The 22,058-nt window shown below is 44.9% G+C and overlaps 2 long non-coding RNA genes across 4 annotated transcripts in view; one reads left to right on the top strand and one right to left on the bottom strand.

Moving 5' to 3' along the window:
* The window catches only part of LOC127481806 (uncharacterized), a 223,143-nt gene that overhangs the window by 39,850 nt on the left and 161,235 nt on the right, over positions 1–22,058 (top strand). The window lies entirely within an intron of this gene.
* Positions 8,989–10,749, bottom strand: LOC127481805 (uncharacterized). 2 transcript variants are annotated; one of them, XR_007908320.1, is made up of 3 exons: positions 10,602–10,749; positions 9,257–10,425; positions 8,989–9,111 (listed from the first exon to the last, which is right to left on the bottom strand). It is a non-coding gene; the product is annotated as an uncharacterized LOC127481805 (long non-coding RNA). The 2 variants fall into 2 exon arrangements; XR_007908319.1 differs by having other exon boundaries at positions 8,999–9,111; positions 9,233–10,425.

Below are 22,058 nucleotides of genomic sequence, written 5' to 3' on the forward strand. Positions count from 1 at the left end.
TGAGAGGTGGGTCAGAAAGCTCATCTCCCATTCCTGACCTGGAAAGCCCAGCAGTGACCAAACTCCCTGCTTCCAGCACAGATGCACCCGGGTTGTGCACCCTGAATGGAACCAAGCTTCATCCAGTTCTGAGCCTGGGATGTGGTTTGGAAATGGAGAACTGGAACCATGTGAATGTGGCACCCAAGAACAGCTTGAACTTGGGTGAAGACTGATTGTTTTGAACTCTCTCCATCCTGTTGTGCTGTTAAACAGCAGGAGTGTGACTCGGACACAGCCCTGGATCAGGTGTGACAGGGCAGATGCAGCCAGGAGGGGAGAGGTGGAGCAGCAGAGCCCAGTTTCCCTTGTGCCACCTGCATTTTGGGTCTTTAGCTGACACATTATTGGTGGCCTTGACACATTGTTGGTGGCTCTTTAGAGAGAAGCAATGACTTTGTTCTGTTTATTAGAATGAAGACAAGGTGAAGTCAGTGGGCAGAAGGCCATGCAAAGGAAGAGCTGGGTCTCAGAGCTTCCCTGAGGGGTGATGCCCCTTCCTTTGTACTGAGGTTAAAACAGGTACATGCTTAATCTCTTTGCTGAAGAAAAACCTCCTGCTCCTCAGCCTGTTAGTGGACTGTGACAAGCCTAGTCACAAGAGACACTGTTTACATGGGATTTTGTCAGCAGCAGGTTTGCATTTTTTTTTTTTTATTAAATCATTTAAGAGAGTTACATCACAGAAAATGCAAGCTCAGTGGAAATTTTACTGTCCTGGACTTTGCAACTTTTCCAGAGCAAGCAGCAATGAAGCAGATAATCCCATTTTCTCATATCTGTGACTTTGTCCTTCTTGCCTGGCATGAATTTGATCGTGATGTCTCTGTATGTACTGGCTCCTGTTAGATGCTGGTGGGGACAAAGAGTTTGGGAGGGTGTTGAAGAGCAGAAGAATATCTGCAGCTGTTGGTTAATGTCTCACTTGCAAGCAAGGCTCACAGCAATAGGGAAAGGTTAATGGCTCCAGAGTCTGGATATTGGCAGGACTGGGCTTGGCTGTTGTTTTGCTTGAGTAGTGAAATGGTGAAATCATGTCTAAGTGTCTGTTCTGATGCTGGGAGGCAGGGGTACAGTCAAATAGCAGCCTCAGCCTTTTTCCATGGAGTTTTGAAAATCTTTGCCAGCAGAAACCAAATGTGAATTAGGGCATTTCCTATTGTTGGGTGAGAGAAAGGTCTTTAAGAAAAACTCACTAAAGTAAAAAATTTACCTGTTCCCCCTACAGTTACCATCTTGTTTCCAGACCCATAAGGTGCATATTCTAGGAATAGAATAAAATGCAAGTTGGCCACAAATGTTTCCATGAAAGTGTTTTTATTAGAAAATTTTTGTTGAAATTGAGATCTTTGTGGGAAAGGATCAGATTTAATGAATTTTCTGTTCTGAAAGTAGTTATGAAAACAAGTTTAAAGGCATGGACATATGATTCCATTTTTTATGAAGAGGGGCTTTTATTTCTTTTCACCCATCTCCCATTTCAGCACAAAAATCCATTTGAATTAAACTTCATTTTATTTGTAGTTTTAACGAGTTCCTGGAAAAAATGGCAGTCAAATAAGAGTAAAAGGTCAAGCCTTTGTGTGTCTGGCTACTTCTGGCTCCTTTTGGTGCTACACTGCAGGGCACTGAGCTGTCACTGAGGTCTGTCCCCTGCCACTGGTGGCATGTTGTCCAGAGCAGGGAGGGGAATAAAGGGAGGACCCTGTGAACACAGTCCTGTGTCAGCTCTTCCTGCCCTTGGGATGGTAAAGATGTGATGCCTTAAGTTATGTAGGGGACAAACAGGAGCTGGAAGGACACACAGTCCTTGGGATGAGTATTGTGAATGACTGTGTTGCATGGATGTGCTTTCCCACCTGTCTCAGGTGCTGGAGGCACTTCCAAGACTGTGCAGAGCACCAGCAAACTACAGGAGGAGTCTGTTTTGTCACATGATTTAACTCTGCCACACTTCTCAAGGGGCCTTTTTAACACTTAGTAGTTGTCATTGTGTGACATGCTGTGGTTTACTGAAAGCATAGATGTGTTTTATGGCTGCTGTCCTATCCCCTTCACCATCAGGGAGCATGTCTAGATCATAGCTGCTCTAAACAGTATAAATTCAAGAAGCTGGTGATCTTCTCTTCCTTTTCCTTAGCTTTGGCTTGATAATCAACCTGCTGAGGCCAGAGAAAAGACTCCTGTTGATGGTAATGGATCATTTGTGCAGGCCAGGTTTGCACTGGCGTGTTTCAACCATGTCTCTTTAACATTTGGAATAAGCTTTTTCACCAGTTTCCCAGGATATGAGGGCTTGAGAAAATTCAGAGCAGCTCAGGCGGTACGTGCGTGAGTCACCCGGTGTGTGAAGGCTTTGCCCAGTCATCCCCAGATTTTCCACATGATTTGGAGCAGACAGGTTGTGTTATGGAACAGGAGCAGATGAGTAAGTTGGTTACGGAGGTTGCTGTGACTGTGTGTGGTAGACACGTGTCTCCCTTTGCTTCTGGTGACTGACTTGTCCCTGTGGGGTCTGCAAACCCAACCAGAATTGGGACTGAGTCCGAGTAGGTGTTTGGGACAGATGAATTTAAATGATGGGATAGGACTCTTCCTTGCTTCTTTCCTGGCCATAAAATACAGGCAGCTGGGGATTTTTGGCAGGGTTTGAGCAGACTCTCACCTCATTCTTACTTTTGCCCCTCATCTGCTTCCTTCGCCCACAGGCTCAATGGTCTGAGGTGCATCCTGAGAGAGATGATGTTCCTGGCCTGAGACTGCCACAAGTCTAAAGGTTCCCCATCTGTCCAGGCCTGACTTCCCACTGGCACTGCTGTCTCACTGCCAGCCTACAATGCATGGCTTAAGTAACATTCCTGCTGCCACTGTGCAGGAGCTCTCCTGGAGCTCACTGCAGAAGATTGAAAGGAATGAATAATTTAGGATTGCATCCCTGCTTGTGCTTAGCTGGTATCTATGTTCAATCCACATGCCTATGAAGCCAAAAGGCAAAACTCTTCCTGCTTCCTGGGGGACCAGGATTCACAAGGGAAAGGATTGCAAATGTATCTTGTTCATTTTCTGCTGCTGGACTTCTGATAGTCCTCCCAGATGGACCATCCTGAGCGTGGGCATCCACAGAGGGATTACGAGGGGTTGGTGATACCGTGGCTTATTGTTAAAGCAAGTAAGAGAGGCTCTGTCAACAATGTAACACAGCAGGATGTGGAAAACAGAGGTTTTTTTCATCTCTTTTTGAGTAGCTGAAAACAGAATGACATGCTCTGAACCTCCTGTGTTATGTCTATTATTTTTCTCCACTTTTCCTCGCATACTCTCCAAGCTGTTGGGATCTTGGCTGTAACTGGTCTACAGCAGGGAAGTGGAATTTGTCCTGAACCTTCATTCCCCTTTTATTACAGTCCACCAATCTTTCCTCTTTCTGTCATACAGAGATAAATATTGGTTTCGGAACTAAAGAGCATGTCAGGACTGGACTCTCTAGGTTGTCTCAATAATTTCATACAGTTTGTTTCATGTGACGATATTAATAAACATCTCTCATCTCAATGCATACTCTGAGCATGGGTAGGACACAGAGCCATTCTGACAGCCACAGCTGTGCTGTGCTCCCCTCAGCTTGGGGAACGTGTTGCTGAGCCCCACAGGCTGGTCAGGGACCTCCTGCCTTTACCCAGCAAAGTACCCTGCTCTGGACCAGACTGGGTCAGGAAAGTCTCATTTAACTCCATCTCCTAAATCACTGTTCTGTGATTACAGATTTTCACAATTTATCCATTTAAAGGAGCAGAACAGCAGAAGATTTTGGCAGATTGAACTTGGTTTAGTAAGAGAGAGTACTGCTTCTCACTAGAAACTTATCAGAGCCTTTAAGTGCTTCTCTGTGCTTCTTCTTTCTCTCCTCAGTTTTGCTAGCATCTATTTCTGCCCAATATTTTATGAAGAAAATGCTTTGTGGCAGCACTAGAACAGCTATTTTAAGCAGGAGCTCCCTGCAGTCAAATCAGGCCACCAGTGTCTTGCTCAGTTTCACTGTCCCTCTCTGAGGGAGAAAGGAGCAGAAGCCTCTTTTGGGCACACTCACATCACCTGGTCTTCAGCACTTAACTGTGCTGGGGGCATGTTCTCCCTTTGTCCACGGTGCTTCTGCTCTCAGCTTTGGCTTTTGGGGGCTGAATCCACCTCCTCAAGTTCTACCCTTCTGCTGACTAGAGAGAACACTCCTCATGCAGGGAGTGAGAGGTCCTGCATGAGGAGAAAGATGAGGTTGTTGTACCTGACATGGACAGAACTTGTCCCCTTGTTTGTGGGGGACAGCTGGAACCCCTGTTTGATCCTAAAAGAAGACAGTTCCTTGCTCAGACCAAGCAGCCTGGGAAGGTGCTTGGATTATTTCTCTTGCTTCTCCCTGGCAGTTCCCAGGCAGTGCTGGCAGTGCTGTCCACTGTGCTGTGGGCAGAGAGGAAAAGAGGAAGGAGAGTCTGAGATGAAGGGTGAGGTTGTGTTGTGCTGAGGACTGCACTCAAACTGTGCTTGGAAGCTGTGCAACGGGCTGTTCAGGGAACACCACCATTACCCTGGTCATGCTGCTTTTCCTGACCTCTGACTGATCTCCCTCCTCAGTCCTGGTGCAGAAAGTCCTTGTGTGCCTTCCCATTCCACAGCCAGGATGTGACCTTCTCTTCCAGTCTCACCTGGCCTAGGCCAGCTTTCCTTGGCAAGGATGTGCCTTGCTTCCCCATGAAGAGGAGTCTGCCCTGCATCCAGTGGACTGTATTTCACATCAGTAGTTTGCAGTGTGTGTTCTGCTTCCTGCTGCATTGCTGTAACAGTTTGTTCCATCAATATATTTTACCAGAAAAAGGTGCTGAGAGACAGAAAGTATTTACATTTAAAGTAGTCTGTGATTAATGATGCACCTCTGAGAGATGTCCCATGAGGCCTGTGACTCCTCTCTTCTCTCAGAGGAATTTCTGTTCCACCTACATTCTGTCACCACCCCAGAATCCCCTTTGGAGGATGGGAATGGTGGTTAGAGGCATCCTGGAACACAGTTAGCAGGCTTGGAGAGGGAAATGGTTTCACTATCTTGTCCTATTTGATACATTGCCATAAAGTTATTTATGCTTCCTGCTTAGGACCAAATGAGATAATGAAATGTAAACAGAGATAGAACTCCATTCATCTAAGGTTCTCTGTAGCTTGGAAATGGTATTGGCTTGTTTGTGAAGCAGCCACAGTCTCTTCTGTCTCCCTGGCTTTCCTTTAAGTGCTTTGTTTCTGTCACAGGTCATATGGAGACTTCTACCTGACTTTACCCGCAGACAGGAGGAAAGTACATTGTCCAAGGCCCCAGGGTGAATCCATGGCATGAGCAGAGCCCTTAGCTATGAATCCCTGCTCCTCAGCCTTTCCCATTCCCTTCTTGACCGTGGTGTTTTGCACCCTTTCACACACAGTCATTATCTTCTGGTTCTTCTGCCTGTCCTTCAGGGTGAGTGACACGAGATGTGCTGCAGGAGATGGTCAACTCACCTGCGACAAAAGCTCTGCAAATGGACTATCTGTGACAGCATAGAATGACACTGGAAAAGTGTCATTAGTTCTCTTCTCCTTTATAAGGCCTTGGTTTTCCACAGCAGAGCCTGGGACATGCTGCAGAGGATCCATGAGTAGGCTGTCACACGCTGCAATGTATGATCTCAAGATGAGGAAATCCCAGTGGGACAGTGCTGGTATACTCTGGAAATACTAGACCTGACTGCATGAGGCACTGTGGTAACCCCCCAGTGCTGTATCCTGTCTTCCAAGCAGAGCAAATGCTTTTTCTAGGCCCCTTTTCTCCCATTCTGTCCCCGTACCTTGAACAATCAATTTATCTCTTAACTTTTGGCCAGTCCGGGCAATTCTGCTGTGTCAGAAACATTAACCTCCTGGAAATGAAACATTCCTGGTGGATTTCTACCCCTTGCAGAAGTAGAGTTCCAGTTCCTTGAGCTCCCCACAGCCTTTAAGGTGTTCAGTCATTGGGTGTTGCCATTTAATGGCAAAATTGATGCAAGTTTTGTTCTGTGATGCCCTGCTGCAACTGCAAGGCACCACAGTCTGCAAACATCCAGACTCGGACGGTCAGACCCACCTGTTGAAGCAAGGTCTTCTCCTGAGCTGTGCTCCTTGAGGAGATCAGAGTGAATGTACACAATACTCCTGGCCTCGTTGTTCCAGGAAAAAGAGAATATATGTGCATTATGTCCACTTAATAATAATAATATATGTACTATATGTGCATTTTGGAGAAGAGCCGTGTATCCCCCATGAGACAGTGTTATCCTTTGGAGATTGGTGTATAAGTTCTACATTTTTAGTACCTTTCTTTTTGTAGGATCCAATGGAGAAAGCTCTACTCGTGGAAAGACTTTGCCAGGAAAGTTGAGAGGATGTCTTTGAGAAGGCAACAACTCCTTTTCCAGTTGGAAGACTGCCACAGTCCTATTTTTCTAGTGCAAATCAATTCTTTCTGAGCCATAGGTGTAGGAACTTGCTGTGTTGACTGATGTGGGTGCTTGAAAGCACACACAGGTACCAGGAACTCACAGTTATGAGAATATGTATATATAGTTTAAGCACTAATTCACTTTTTCTGACACTGATAGGAAAAAACATGTGCTCCCTGCTCTATGGGTGTGGTGGTGGTTATTTTGACAACCTGATTACTGGTCTACAGAAGCAAAACCCCAAGTCCTTGACAAATTCTTCGTAAAAGTGCTTGTGGCAAAACCAGAACTGGGTTTGATCTGCAGTCTGAAATATTTGACTAGAACATCAAAGTGGCTTTGGAGAGGAAGGGTTACTTGGTAGAACTGATGTTGCAATTTACCTGATTCTTTTCCAGCTCTAGATATTTCTGACATGGATGTTGTAATCCTATTTCTAAATACCCATATTTCCTAAATAGTTGGCATTTGACCTTGTTTGTCATTGGATTCTTCTGAAAAATCAGTACTTACCTAATCACTTTGTCACTGAACAGTCACTGAATCATGACAATGGTCTTCTATATGCATTTATATATGCTTACAGGAAACAGGACCATGATCTAAAGGCTGTTCTGATCAGTATTAGTGTGCAGGAAATTTGTGTAAATGTCTTTTTGGTGGTTATTACAGTATAACTAAGCTGTTAACAATAGTGCTCTTCCAAATCATTAAATGTCCTTACAACTCAGCAACAATAACATCTTAGTTTGTTCTGCTGGTGCCTGATGCCTTGCTCAGTTTAAGGGCCCAATCCAACCACAACTGAAGTGGAAAGAGATATTTTGGTTGGACTTGACTGGCTTTCATAGAAGTAAAGCTTTTTGGACACACTGGCTGTAGTATTTCTCCCTTGAACAGAATTTTTAAGGGATGAAGATACGGGTGAAATCTGTCACTTATAGGAATTCTTTGAGGTCTTCACCCTTCCCTCCTTCCCCCACCACCCATCCCTGACTGTAAGAGAGAACAGCCGCTTTTCTGTCCAGCTTGAAGGTGGTTCTTTTAAAATCAGATCAAAACTTGTAGCCAAGCTACCCAGACTGGGAGTTATGTGCTTGTTGGAATGTTTCATGAAGAAAAGCTGGTCAGCACCACAGTGAAGCTACCTTGAGTTTGGAGGCATCAGGGTACATGGTTGGTGAGAGTGGGGACTTAGAGGTCGGGGAAGGGGTTAATGAGCCTGAGTGAGTCCATTTTCTGTTGTCCAGAAGGATACTGGTCTTTAGGAAGCAGAATGACCTAATATCAGAAAAAGAGGTCCCGTGTGATACCTCAGATCAAACAGTCAGAATAAATTAATTTTCGGTCCAAGACTTACATTGTGCTTGTGCACAGGAGTTGTCCTTTTCTATCCCACAACTGCTTTGTGTAGACAGTCCCACCTAATGAGGGAAAAATGAAGCACCCAGCTATTTACCTGGCTTACAGTTGGTAAGCTAAGTAGTATGAGCCTCCTGTTATGTCCCTCTGTAACAGGGCATAACAGAGGAAAAAAAGGCTGGGAGAGTTGGCATGATCTTGGGCAAAGACTGATACAAAGCCAATTTATTTGTGACAGATAAGATTTGCACAGATAAGATCTTGCATTTAAATAGCACTTCTTATTCAAAGGGGTCACTGAAGAAATGATATGCACACAAGCTTTATCTCTGCTGGAATGGGGTTCCCCGAGGCAGTGCTGAGAAACCATTCAGAACAGCATCACTTGGTTTATCAGGACAGGAATTGAAGAATGCTTGCTTCTTGCTTAAACTTCCAAAGTGACTAAGCTCTAGAAGTCCAAACAGTAGCTCTTTGCCTGTCACCAAGTCACTGGGAACAGGCCTTTTCCCAAGAGCAGCCACAAAGTCTTTGATGATGACTCTAGTTTGGGCTGTGTGTGTGAAGTCACATTCAAGCCCTAGTCCCTGAAATAGTGCAGTGCCCTAAGCTCTGCTGCCTCGCTGTTGAGTCAGACACCACTTCCTGCAGAGCTCAGGTTCTCCTGTGGGATCTCTGCTCAGCACTGCCCACACCCTGTCCTGCTGTGCTCTGAGAAGGGCAAGGCATAGCCTGGGGCCAGGTGGTTGCCAGCTGTGCTTATGGTTTTTGTTTCTAAGGCTACCAAAATGATGCTTTCCCATCCAAAAAGCAGCCAGATGACTCTCCCTCCATCCCCTTTTCTTGCTTGTACACAGTTATACTGGTCAGGACCTGCCTCTGAGTAATCTCCTTGCCTTCTCTGAAGGGGGTGTCATCTTAGAAAGAAGTGTGACACGTGGTTTCAGTGCAAACTTATGAAAAATGTCCTTAAATAACCAAGACAGTTGTTGAAATCTTATTCCTTAGAGCTGTAGTCTCCAAAATTTTTGACATTTTGACATACTCCTTTTGCTTGAAAGTTGCCATTATAGGAAGAACATCCTTAGCACATCCATTGTGTAAACATTATCCATTATTCCAGTGCCCCATTCAGGAATTTTTTCAGCTGGGTACTTCTGATACCTGCAGGAATGTCCTTACACTGTTCGTTGTCACTTCACTAAGATGGTGTCTGTAAGGAAACATGATCCAAGATGGTTTAGATACTTAACCTGTGCAGTGATGTTAACAAAGAGAGCAGCTGCAGGTATGTAGCACTTGATGCCATTCCCTCTTGTCCTGTCTCTTGTTACCTGGGACAAGAGGCTGAGCCCCACCTGGCTACTGTTGGGTAGTTGTAGAGGTTGATAAGGTCCCCCCAAGCCTCCTTTTCTCCAGGTTACACACCCACAGCTCCCTCATCACTCCTTGCAGGACTTGTTCTTTAGACCCCTCACCAACTTTGTTGCTCTTCTCTGGACATGCTCCAACACCTCAATGTCTTTCTTGTAGTGAGAGGCCCAACACTGAATCAGAATGAAAGAAGGGTGAAGATGTGACACAATCAGCACCATTCTACACCTTTATACTGTGGTAATGCAATGGGGAAGCATCAACTCCAGTACAAAGAGTCTTTTTCCTGACATCTCCTGCTCTGAAGGTGCCAATTCCTAGCACAGGAGTCAGGGCCAACCTGTTGCCTGTAGCTCATTTCTGCCATGGAGGTGACAACAAGGCAGCTCCTGCATTGAACCAGCTCCATTCCCAGCCATTATGTGCTCCACACTGGAGAAGTGGCCACAGGCCACCTGTTTATCAAAGCAATGATGAAGGGAGCAACTCCATTCTTCATAGTCTGAGCCGACAGAAACAGCCTGTTCTTTGTTGTAATTAAGAAACATTCCAGTTGGACAGTCTGAGTTTCAGATACTAATTTCTCCAAAGCATCTGTAGTCCAAGAAAATCTCTCCAAATGAGAAGATGCTGTACCACAACTGACCTGTTCATATTTTAAATAGTGTAATCATTGACACTAGAGGTATATTGAAAAATTTGGTGATTAAGACTGAGTTGTGATATTTATACCAGATTTTATACAGCTAAAAAATCTACAGCTAATATTTCTGCCGTAGATTACACTCACAATACAATTGCAAGTGGTTTCTTAAAAAGCTGAACAAAGGGGAAAATGGGAGAGTGGAGGAAGGGGGATGTTGCTCAAGAGGGTTCAGAACATTAGAATGGAAAAGCAACAAAAGCAGCACTAAACTCCCAAGCCAGTGGAAAAGTGGAAATATTGACATAATAATTGACATAACTAACTTAAAAATATCATGTCAGCTGTTAACCATTCTAGTGCTGAAAAACAGTATTCAGTTCTTGCCTCAGAAGTTGAACACTCCAGTGATGATGATGATGATTGCGGCTGAGTAGAAGGAGCAAAGAGGTCTTGTGCTAGAACATACTCAGAATCAGTACTTTGAGAAATTGAGTGTTGAAGGAGGACCTGAAAGACACAAATATTTCATATAGAATTTTTACAAAAATACTTTTAGATAATGTTTATACTGTACAGAACTGGACTTTTAAACAATATCTATTGCTAAAATGTTCATCTAAATACTAGAAAGGCAAGTGTGCAACCAAACCCCTTAGGAATATTCACCAGTTTTGCACTCTTACCTTTCTAGACAAGAAGTGTCAGGACAGTTAGAACATCAAGCATGGAAAGTGAGAAAAGAGCCAAGGTTTAGGGAATGTTTTCCAGAACATTTGTGTCATCACAAGTGAAATATCGTCAAACAAAACTCGGTCAAAAATGTGGTGTAGTAGGTCTGGGTTTTGTAGTTTTGCAACAGTGGGGAAAAGTACAGGTTAGAGACCATGGTCACTGCCATGGGAAGGCGTACAGCCTGTTAGAAGTTATGTAAATGAAAGAGTAATTTTAATAGATCAATGAAAAGTTTTACGTCTGCAGAATTGAGAAAACCTTGGAAAAAATCTGCACTTTTAAAGTGCATTTACTGTTTACAAAATATAGCTAATCTGAGTGAGTGGGAGCAGTCAATATTGAACATAATGATGAAGAGTAAAAAGAGAAGCTATTTGTATTTCAGAACTCTCTTGCCACTGTTTTAGAAGAAAATATGAACCTTACATAAGGAAGCGAGCTAAACAAAAAATATGAACATATTCTTTTTTGTTGTTGTTGCTTCCAGGACAATATGGTGCTTAGCACAAAATTATTTAAAATATTTTTATATAGTATGCCTACTGAATACCTGATGCATACAGTTTATATCTGCAAAATATTATCCATGCTAACATTTTCATTGCAATCCTCTATTTCAGTGAAATCTCTGAAGGTTGATCAAAAAACTGGGAAATGGAACTGTCCAACCCATATAGTTTCTTCCCCTTTCTCTGAGGAAGCTCCTCTTTCTTCTCCCACCTCTTGCATCTGATGGTGTAATAACTGTGGCAAGTTCAGCAGAGTCCCGGGGAAGGTTTGTAATTCAGATCCACAAAAGCCAGACTGTGTAAGTCACTTGCTGCTTGCAAGTCTGGTGACAAGCACGGTGACCATGGTGTTATTTCTGTGGTGGTAGGAGTGCATCAGCGTGCCAGAACTGGGCACAAGGGTTGCAGGCTGTAATGGTGAGTGGATGGGGATGCTTGTAAGGAAAACCTCAAGCTGTCATTAAATATTAAATACTGTGCGAAACTGTTAGGAAGGACGGGGGTTACCCAGTGGAGGTGAGGGCAGGTAGAACCCACAGGGTCTGTGGAGCTAGATAGGAGTGAGTTGAGTTCAAGAGCCATCCCCACAAAGGGCCAGAGAAAAAGCCACTCTGGTGCAAGGCTCAGGCAGGGATTGCTTTAACTCTGTTCTCATTTGGCAAATCCTTTGTTATTGCGGGGGCCTGGGCAGCACCATTTCCCTCTCCTGCTCCCTCCTTATGGGACCATAGGTGTTGTCTCTCCTGTTACAGACTGTCAGCTCCCTGAGAGGCTGGGGAAGTTTTTGGGCATAGAGCTGAAGAGTCCTGGGACAGAAGCTCTGTGGGCACCAGTGGAGGAAAAGCTTTGTTGTAAAGCTTCCTGCAGTTTTAGAGAGAGTGGTGTTGGTGGCTGCCATGTCCTCTCCTCACTCTGTGTGTGCCATGGAAGGCAAAGTTGCAGAGAAGAAGAAAATGAGCAACTGACTTGGCTTTGTTTATGGCCTTCCCTAGTGCAGCTGGCTGGAATGGTGTGGGACTCCTGCTTGACTCTGGTACTTGCTTCTTTTGATGGTGTCTGGGCTTGGGACCCTCAGATGTACAATGTAGTGTCCATGCCATTGGTGTCCTATGTCCCACAGCGTAGGAAACAGTGCCTGCTAGTAGACTTAATGAGTTCATTCATTAAAGCATGTTTTGGGGAAATTAGCACATGACAGCTTTTCCTATTGTCTTCCTGGGCACATCTGTGGAGTCCATCTCTGTGGCACAGAGAGGCAAGTTCTCCTTCACTGGGTGGTGTTGAAATTGTTGTGTTGTATTTTTTGTCCAAACACCCATTACCACAGTGTCTGAACAACTGTGAGGAGCTGCTGCACCAGGATGTGGTCAGGCTCGGAGGCACACAGGCTGATGAATATCACATTCTACCTCTTTAATTGCCACCCCACACAAATCTTTTTTTGGCAAATAAATTGAGGAGGGAGGCTGGTGCATGATTCATTATCATAATGCTCAGTACAGGGAAGGCAGGAGCGGGCAGGTGGAGACAGGACTTTCAAATGCTGTGGGAGCAGCTCCCTTTGCAGCTGCCTAGAGTTGACCAAAGCTTTCTTTGAGGCTGGCAGTAGGTTTCCTGTTCCACATCTTACTGAAGGACCTGGAGCAGCAAAGCCCAGTATTTTTCATGTAGGGTCTCGCTGTCATCACCTCTTGCCTGCAAAATGGGGTGATGGTGTCTGGCCACATTGGCTCCCAGTGATGTACAGTAACCAGAAAAAACATGTGTGAGGCCTAAACTCACCTTTGGTTGCAGCTTTTGTTTCTGTTTGACAAATAACTACAGCTAAACTAATAAATTGGAAATTAAATATTTCATATGGAAATATTTAAAAAACGAATGTGTGGTGGTGCTCTTCCCTGCAGTTAGCTGGTAAAAGCATTGCTAGGTGAGGCTCAAGACCCAGTTTCAAATCCCCTCTCTGTGTTTAGACACAGAATCTGGATTTAAAAGTCCCTGATGCCACAGGAGGGCCTTGTCAGTTGACTGTGGGATGTTTTGTAATGCATTTTTCTGCTTTTCTAGCCAAGTCCTTGTGGAGGTGGGTGCAGTCACAGGGGACAATCTGTCACCAGTCTGAAGAATGACTAGGCCATCTCCAGTGTGCTGGAACAGCTGTCACTGGGCAGTCATGCCATTGCAAAACATTCTGTTCAGCTGCGTATACCTTACTCATAAGTAGATGTTCCTTTTCCTCTAATTACCTCAGTGCTGTTGTTACTCCCAAGCACCTTGGAAGACTAGTAAGTAGTAATAACTACTGATACTTGTGGGAGAAATCAAGGTTAATGCATAGCTCGTTAGGAGAGCTCCAGGAGGAGCACAGAAAGGTGGTTTTGTCTTGTACAAAGCATAAAGCTCCCGTGGGTGAGTCTGAATGCAGGCTCAGAAGACAAGCACTTTGGTTCCTGAGTATTGGATTCTGTGTGGTCAGAGAACAGCAGAGCAATACTTACAAGATGAGCCTCTGTGGTTTGTTTTACTTCTATATTTATTTTGGTTTGCTAAATATCTATATAAGACACAGTGTGGCCAGCAGGACTAGGAAAGTGATTCTTCCCTTGTGTTCAGCACTGGTGAGGCCACCCCTTGAGTGCTGTGTCTGGTTCTGGGCCCTCAAATTCAGAAGGGGCATTGAGGTGCTGGAGCAGGTCCAGAGAAGGGCCAGGGAGCTGGTGAAGGGTCTGGAACAAAAGTCTTATGAGGAGCAGCTGGGGAAGTTGAAGGGGTTTAGCCCGGAGAAGAGGAGGTTTGAAGACACTTTGTCACTCCCTACAACTACCTGAAAGGAGGCATTAGATGGATAGGGGTTGGTCTCTTCTCCCAGGCAACCAGCAACAGGACAAGAGGACAGTCTTAAGCTGAGCCAGGGCAGGTTTAGGTTAGACATTAGGAAGAATTTCTTCACAGAAAGGGTAAGTGGGCACTGGAATGGGCTGCCCAGGGAGGTGTGGAGTCACTCTCCCTGAAGGTGTTTAAGGAAAGGCTGGACATGGCACTTAGTGCCATGGTCTGGTTGACATGGTGGACTCCATGACCTCAGAGTCTTTTCCAGCCTACTTGATTCAGTGATTCTATGATATCTAGATGTTTTTGAAACAAAATGTAAGTTCCAAACTGGTGTTTGGAACCCTTGGTCTGGCTGTTGGTATGTGGAAATGAGCTGGCACGGTCAGGATGGGCTGTATCCCTCCAAATTGGTTTGTGTGCCATACCTCAGACCTCTTTCCTGTCTTGTGAGGAGTTTTGTGTCTCCCCACTGTGCAGAGGCAGCAAAATGAAAATCAGAGTGAGCTGCACCTTTGCACAGCACAGTTGTGTGAGGAAGTGTGTATGGGCAAGAACACAGTGGGATGCTTTTGTGTTGCCACTGGAGCCCTTGGGTTTCTTTCTGCTTTTTTCCTTACTGATGATGAAGACTCTAGTCTTGTGATTTTTAACACAGATGTGGGAGTGGCCTTGTGTGCTACTTGGAACCTGAGTCTTCGACACCACTTCTCAGTGCTGCCATGCATGGCCTTGGGGCTCCCTCCTTCTGGTAAGTGTGTGACTGTGTGTGTTTTGACACGTGAGGGTAGCACAGGTGATACACGCTCAACCATAGCTTCTGAAAGTGCAGCTCTGGGGTTTCCTGGCTGCACATCCGATCCTTCTCCTCCTTTTGCCCTTCTCTAAGAGAAGAACAGGCTCTCATACTGCTGTCCATCCATGTGATGTTCTTGCTGAGGCTTGCACTAGTCTGTGGCATTAAAAAACTAGGAAGGACATCCCCACTTATCACTGTGCTGGGGCAAGAACACAGTTGTATTCACATAGAACTCTTGCAGTCTGTTTGTAAGACATGATATAATTGAAAAGTCTGGCACATTTCCCACAGCAAACATTGTTAATCCCCACTAGCTAGGATTAGTCACCACTTCTTACAAGCCTTGACACAAATCTAGCAAGTTATTCAGTTAATCCACACTTACAGGATAAATATTGCATCCCATGGGAAATTAGGCAGCGTCTTCTTCCTCTCCTATTGTACAGTGATGCATTGTGCCCTTTACACCTGAAGGTGGAAGGGAAAAATGCAATAACGTGTGATGGATGTTAGCAGACACCTGCTATCACAATGCAGATGGATCAGCAGGGAAATTTAGTACAAAATAGCTCACTGAAACCAGGCAGGGGATATAAACAGCATCTCTGTGCTCTTCATGGCGCTGCAGAATTTTCCTGTTATGCAACAATAAGCACTCAGAGCTGCAGGACTCTTCTAAGTGTCCCATCTTCCTTTTGACTGGGAGTTTTCTCCTTGTGGGATCTCAAGCTGTATCTCAATGGAGTTGGATGGTGTGTTTCCCACCAAACTGAGGTCACTGAGATGAAGGTGTGTCAGGCTCTGCACTTTTGCGGTATCCAAAGTGCAGCTCCAAGTTTCCTCGTGGACAATCTCCAAAACAGCAAGATGATACTTAGTAGGTGACCTGAGATCCTATTTTTCTGAGAAAAATAGCTGAGTGGATCGGCAGACACCAGGTTCCCAGCTGCTGGGCAATTTAGCCTGGGAAGCTGGCTGGAAGCAGAGCACCAGAAGAGCTGGGAGACTTCAGTTCAGCAGCTCTGCCAGGGAGTTTCTTCAAAGCCTGCACATTGCAGGCCAGTGAAACCAAGACCACCAGCAGGCACAAGCAGGGAGAGAAGGAATCTTTTGGCTGAAGAGCTCCAGATTTTTGAGGAGTTCTGGAAGTTTCTCATTCCAGTGCTTTGTCCAAAACCTTTCAAAACCAAACAATTATTATTTAAGTATTCCCTTAGACACTTAACTCTCCCAGTGTTTTTGACCAAGTTAAGTTGCACTTCATCTTGAGTAAATAAATAATTACATAAATGAATGTATGTTTCTTCATCCTGTTGATTTATCATCTCATTGGACTGAGTCATGTTTTCAGGGATTTTAAGCTTAAATTTCACTACCAGTCAATGAAATGGTCTCGTAAGTCTTAAGTAAGGTGCTTTTGAAAAGAGAGGACTCATGTTAAGAGCTTTCTTGGCTTTGACAATCTATCAAGTCACTTACCTTCATTACTGGGTGACTAAGTTGCCTTAAATCTGGTAATGAGTTATGTTCTCTCTTGCCTCATTCCAAAAATTGTTGTAGTAATCGAGTGTGTGAACAGCTCTGACTCCCCAGCATCTTGTCTGAGGGCACTTTTGCTGGGGGAAGTCCAGTGTGGGTATTGCAGCATATCACCACAAACATCTTGTGATGTTTGTCTCTTATCCTCATCTGTTGCTTTGCAGTGTTTCTTATCTGCCTAGGAAAAGTTAGGATTTATTTCCATCTCATCATTAACAGGCTAACATAGTTCTACATGTGGTGTTGGAATTCCAGCAGTAAAACTGTGTGAACACTGTGAGTCCAGTGAAACTGGTCTGTTTTTAACCTCTTATTTCTACTGATTGTGGATGTGGTGAGGATGGTTGTCATGCCTGGTATCTCTTTATGAACTCTCCTGCCTGTAATTTGGATTTTTAAATACTTATGTTTCCATCAAATTTCCTCAAGGCAAGGAAGGAAGTACTCAGCTCTCCCAGTCCTTGCTGGCACTGGGACCAGCTTATCCCCACAGTTCTTTCTCCAGCAGAATCCTGGCCTGCTGTTCAGGGCTGAGCAGGAAGGCACCAAGCCCTGCTGGCACCTCATCCGTCAGGTCCAAAGCTGTGATGTTCCTGTGCTTTCCTCAGAGTGCATCTTTTGTCTCTAATAAGCCATGTTGACAGGGCTCTATCTGACACTGCCCTACAGCTCCTGGCAGCAGGGGCTGGAGTTTGGTGCCTTGGGGTGACCGGGGGAGGTTACAGACTGGTTGAGATAAATCACTGAGTCAATTGGAAACTGCCAGCTGTATTTTTCTCCCCTTCTGTCCACATCCAGAATTTACACAAGAAGGTCATGTTACTGTTGTTTCCTCTTCTGCACTCCCTGTCAGACAAGGTCATTTTCGAAGCCAATGACCAGTTAAGCTTTAATTCTGCAACCATGGAAAATTATTATCAAAAGGGACAAGCCTCAAAGTAGATGATTAACTGGCACATCCGATGACTGGTTACATTTTAACAGGATCTTTTTGCACAACTCCCTTCAGCTCTAGTGAACTTGAACTCCTATGAAAATGAGTTTCCTGTGAGATATAAGGGATGATTCTCCTTTACAATGTTGCTAGAGCATCCAGTCCTGGATGAATAAATAGATGGTAAGAGAAAGTCCCCACAGAACTAACCCCTATGAGCTTTCCCTGGAAGCCCAGATTTTGTTCCTGCTCCTATTCCCTTGCTGCTGCTAATTTGCCAAGGTTATGAGAAGCATAGCATAGTCTAAATTGTGCTGATAGGTGTACAGCCTTTCATAGTCCTGGACTAGTGAAGGCACCAGGGTGGATTAAAGCCAACCCCACTCCTGTGTTGGCTCAGGTTTTGGAGCAGCTGAGAGCCAGGACAGGTTTGTGTGAGATGTAAATCATCAAGGAGGGAAGGGCACAGAAGTACATCTGTGCCTGAAGGAGCAAAACAAAGGATGGGTTATCCCAACATGGCCTAAATTGATCCTTCTACTGCTGTGTTTTGGCAACGTTGTTTTCCTAAAAGAAAATGTTGCAAGGCTGTGTGGTGTTTTGGTGCAGAGCACGTGTCTAATGTTTACAGTCCTCTCAGCTGAATTAGCTGCAGGGTTTGAACATCCTAATTTTAATTAAGGAGGGAAAAGAAGGCTGACAAATGACAGGGGAGGCAGCCATGCAATGAAACCTTATGGAGAGAAAGACACTGTTGAAAGGGGAGCTTTTTTAGTAGATTCATTCACTGCTTCGTGTTTATACCACATCAGGCTTTCCCCTATGGTTTCCCTTCGCTGTGGGTGAGAGATGCATTGAGGAACCTCAAGTCATCTTGCTCCAACCTGAAATGCAGCAGATGCTCATGTGGTTAAAGCCACTCAGACCCAAACCTCTGCCAGCCACTGGTGGGGGCAATTATATCCAGGGAGCTCTGCCTACCTGTGTCAGCAATTGAAAAACTCAACTGTTTTCTTTCACACTATCCTGTGCCACTGCAGCCACCCTGCTTATGGGTATCTAGTCTAGCTCCTGTGCCACTGGCATGAATTTGTCTAGACTGGCCATGGCTATCCCTGTTTGACTGCAGTCTAGTCCAGAGTCTGTTTGCTTACACAAGAAATAGTCAGAATTTGCCTTGCTGGTGGTGCTGGGGGAATGCAGGATGAAGAGGCAGGTATGCATCCCCATCCCTGGCATCGTGCCCCAGACTCAATTATCTTGTCTTCCCTGACTGACCCCTTCCAGCTCATGTACAGCTGAGGGCGAAATTTGGCCTTTACTTTGGTTTATTTATGGCAGCTTCATTTTGTTCTGTTTCCCCTATTAGCAATAAGGAATGAATTCTGCTCTTGGCTTAATCAGGGTAGCTGTGAGCAGGCTCACGCCTGTGCACTTGGAGGCTGCTTTTAAAAGCTGGCTGATATCAGTGTTATGGTGTAAAGCTGACAAATCTTTAAAGAGAAGGTCACAGGGCTGCCTGCAGAGGCCTGACATTAGCTTCTACTGACAGTGATAGAAACTGGTGCTGTGTGTCTCTGTTGCATCAAAGAATGATGTCTAAAATTCACCCCTGCCTAAAGGACTAATCTCCTAAAGTTCTTCTGAGTGGCTTCTGAGACAGACTCGACTAGGGCAGGCATTTACATTTGTCCCACTGGCTGTGTCTGCCCTCCCCTTCCCCACAAAGAGCTTTGAGTCAGAGCTTTGACAGTGCAGTATGCACAGCCCACTCAGAAACTAGAGCAAACTGGTGTCTGCTGGACAGCTGTTAATTGAGACCTGCAGTGCTGAAAGCCTCTGGCAATGAAAAATCTGGTTATAAGGGGGTTTTCCTTTTTTCTTTCTAACCACATGAATGGAAACTGGGATTCTCACTTAATCATGCGATTCCTCGTTCCCAGACCTTATAATGAAGTCTTGAATGTTTGGACACAGGACCAGAGGAGCCAGCACTGGCAAACAGCTTCTTCCTGTTGGAGGAGATGTCCTTGTCCTGGTGGAGACAGGCTCAGGTGTGTGACCTCTGTGGTTTCACTCCAACTGGAAGTTCGTTGCCTTTGTTGTCTGCTGTTCCCATTGTGTAACTGTTTGTGAGGAGTTTTCCAGGATGATAAGCTGGGTTTTGTGCCTGGTAACACTTGTCCATAAAATGCAAGATGTTGAAAACAGGGAAACAGAGGCCTGCCTCTAATACTGCCAGCAAGACAAGGTTTCTGGGAAGAATAGCTCAGAATAAATCAGCTGCTAGAGCTGGGGATAAAGCTGACTAGAAATGGCCCTGGAGATCTTTCTCAGGTCTGAAATAGAGGCTGATAAAATTGATGAACCTGTTAACTGGTTAACCATCCTTGGGCCACTGTGGCTACAGCCACACTGCTGTAAGAGCAGCAGCACAGGCATTTGCCAACCTCTTCCTCTGTAACTCCACTGAGACACATTAGTCCCTTATTTCCCTGCTCTCATCAGCCTTCTGCCTTTTAGAGTGGAGAGTGTTCACATAAAGACATTTAAAAAAAAATAGTAAACCAGAATTGATTTTATATGACAGACGTTGCTGTCAAATTCAGGAAGATGGCCAAAAGGCTAACAGAACCAAAGAACAATTGAATACAAACATTTTTCAGTGCCAACTGATCTACTGTGTCCTAGAGTGTTACTTTCATAACAGCCTTTCTATGCCTGAACACAAGAGAGGATTCATCAAGGTGCACAGGGGAATGCCAGTGGGAGCAATGTGGTCTCCAGCCTGGCCAGTCAGGACTTTTTGAACTATGATTTTTCGCAATTATTGTCTAGGTCCCTTCTTTTGTTGCTCCTGTTTGGATGAAGGACTGCACTGTAACTGCTCCCTGCTGGGAGCAAGGACCTATTTGCATTGTAGCAAATGGTTCTTTAATAGAGGATTAGATTTGGTGTATTCATGTGAAATGCAATATCTTTGAGGCCTCTCCATCTGACTTAGTTAAGACATTTTACCAACTGACAGTGCCCAGGGCTGTGTAGAAAGGCAGCAACCAGTGGTCCCAACCAGGAGTCTGTTTCCCACAGAATTAGGCAGGGCCAAAATTTGCTGAGCTGCAGGGACCAGAGCAGTGCTCCCCTTTTCCCCAAGCTGAGGCTGATTTGATGCATGCTGAGGAGCTGGGTAAGAGCTGGACTTCATAAACCAGTGTGAAGCCACTACTGGAATGGCTTTGCACCTGATTACACCAGGAGGGGCTTGGCTCACTCTCCTCCCATTTCCTCCTAGTCTGACTGCAAGGTTATAAAAGTAGTGTTTGCTTTTGTAGCCCTAACCTGATTTCACCGGTTTATACTGCAGACTGTTAGTGGGAAGTACCTAGGCACTAAAATTTTAATGGCAGATATTTCAGTTAACATGTTTTTGTGTGTTTTATTGTCTTGTTTTGTTATGCTTGTGCACTTTGTAAAGGGCCAGGGGGATTCCATAAGAAGGAACATAAAGTAAATCTGTATTGTTACATGTCTTCTTGTGTCAGCCTCAAGGAGATCCCGATTATACCGGTTTAAGGACAGGGGAAAGGAATCAGCCCTGTAGAAAAGCGTTGAATAAACTTTTTCTCTAATTTTAATAATGAAACTACAAGGAGATAATAAGTGTGATGAACGTGCCCTATAGCCTGTGCCAGCAGTCCCCAGATAGCAGCAGTGCTGAGGGGGGAAGCTGGGCTGGGTGTCTGTGGTCTGTGCCAGAGGTCTGCCCTTTCCACGAGGGGGGTGGAGGGGGGTAAGGAGGATGCAAGAGCTGATATCAAGCAAGCTGATAAAATTTTGAGGAGAAAAGCCAGTCTCAAGCAATAGTAAATGAAGCCAAAACCAGCGAGACCTACCTGAGAAGCCTCATGGAGGCATTTCTGGTAGCATTTCTAGGGGGAGACTGATTCCAGCTTTAACAAAGCTCTGATCACAACCTTTTTCTGAGGCTTTTACAGGGCAATGCAGCTTAGTGTTGTAACAAAATTGAGCTTTGAAATGCTCTATGCAGCCTATCTGTTGGCAACCACATCATCCCAATCAATAACATCAGTCCATCAACCTTCTAGAGGCACTTAGTATTTTGGGCACAATCAGCTCAGTTCAAATGCAGTCCTAGAGTGTTGCAAGTTTAATGGAAATTGGTCCATCCCCAGCTGATATGAACTGAACTTCTGCTGGTGTCAATGGGTTGTGCTGATTTGAATGAATTCAGGATTTAATAGTAAAGGTTTCCTTGAAAACCCATTCTAGGAGATGCTGCTGCTGACGTGGGACTGTGTGTCCACCTTGCCTATAAATGCAAAGTTGACTGCTATTAAGTACACAAGTGACTAAATCCTACAGCAGTAGCAGCAGGGAATTATCAGCTCTCTGGTCACTGTGCACTTCACACTGATGGCTCTGGGGGCTCCTGCTTAGCAGGGGCTACCCCTGGAGTAGGAAAAGCCCACACTTAGCAAGAAAGTGGAGATTGGGAAACATCACCCCTTTCCTTAAAACCAAAAGGGACAGCAACCACGTGTTTGGGATGCAAGCTCATCTCATGCAACATCTGCTGAAGATGTACAGCACAGCTCTGGCTGTTCAGTTATTAACCTAGTCTAGTGGAAGGTGTTCTTGCCAATGCAAGAGGGTTGGATAATCTTTACAGTCCTCTTCATCCCAAGCCATATTATGGTTCTGTAATGATCTTGACTGTATTTTCTTAGTGGAATGAGTTTCTGCATCTTAGGATGAGGCTCTGTGGTATTTACAGCATCAC

This window comes from Manacus candei, unplaced genomic scaffold (genome assembly GCF_025592945.1).
Source record: "Manacus candei isolate 608988 ecotype Guabito, Panama unplaced genomic scaffold, ASM2559294v1 h1tg000082l, whole genome shotgun sequence".
Classification (NCBI taxonomy): Eukaryota; Metazoa; Chordata; class Aves; order Passeriformes; family Pipridae; genus Manacus; species Manacus candei.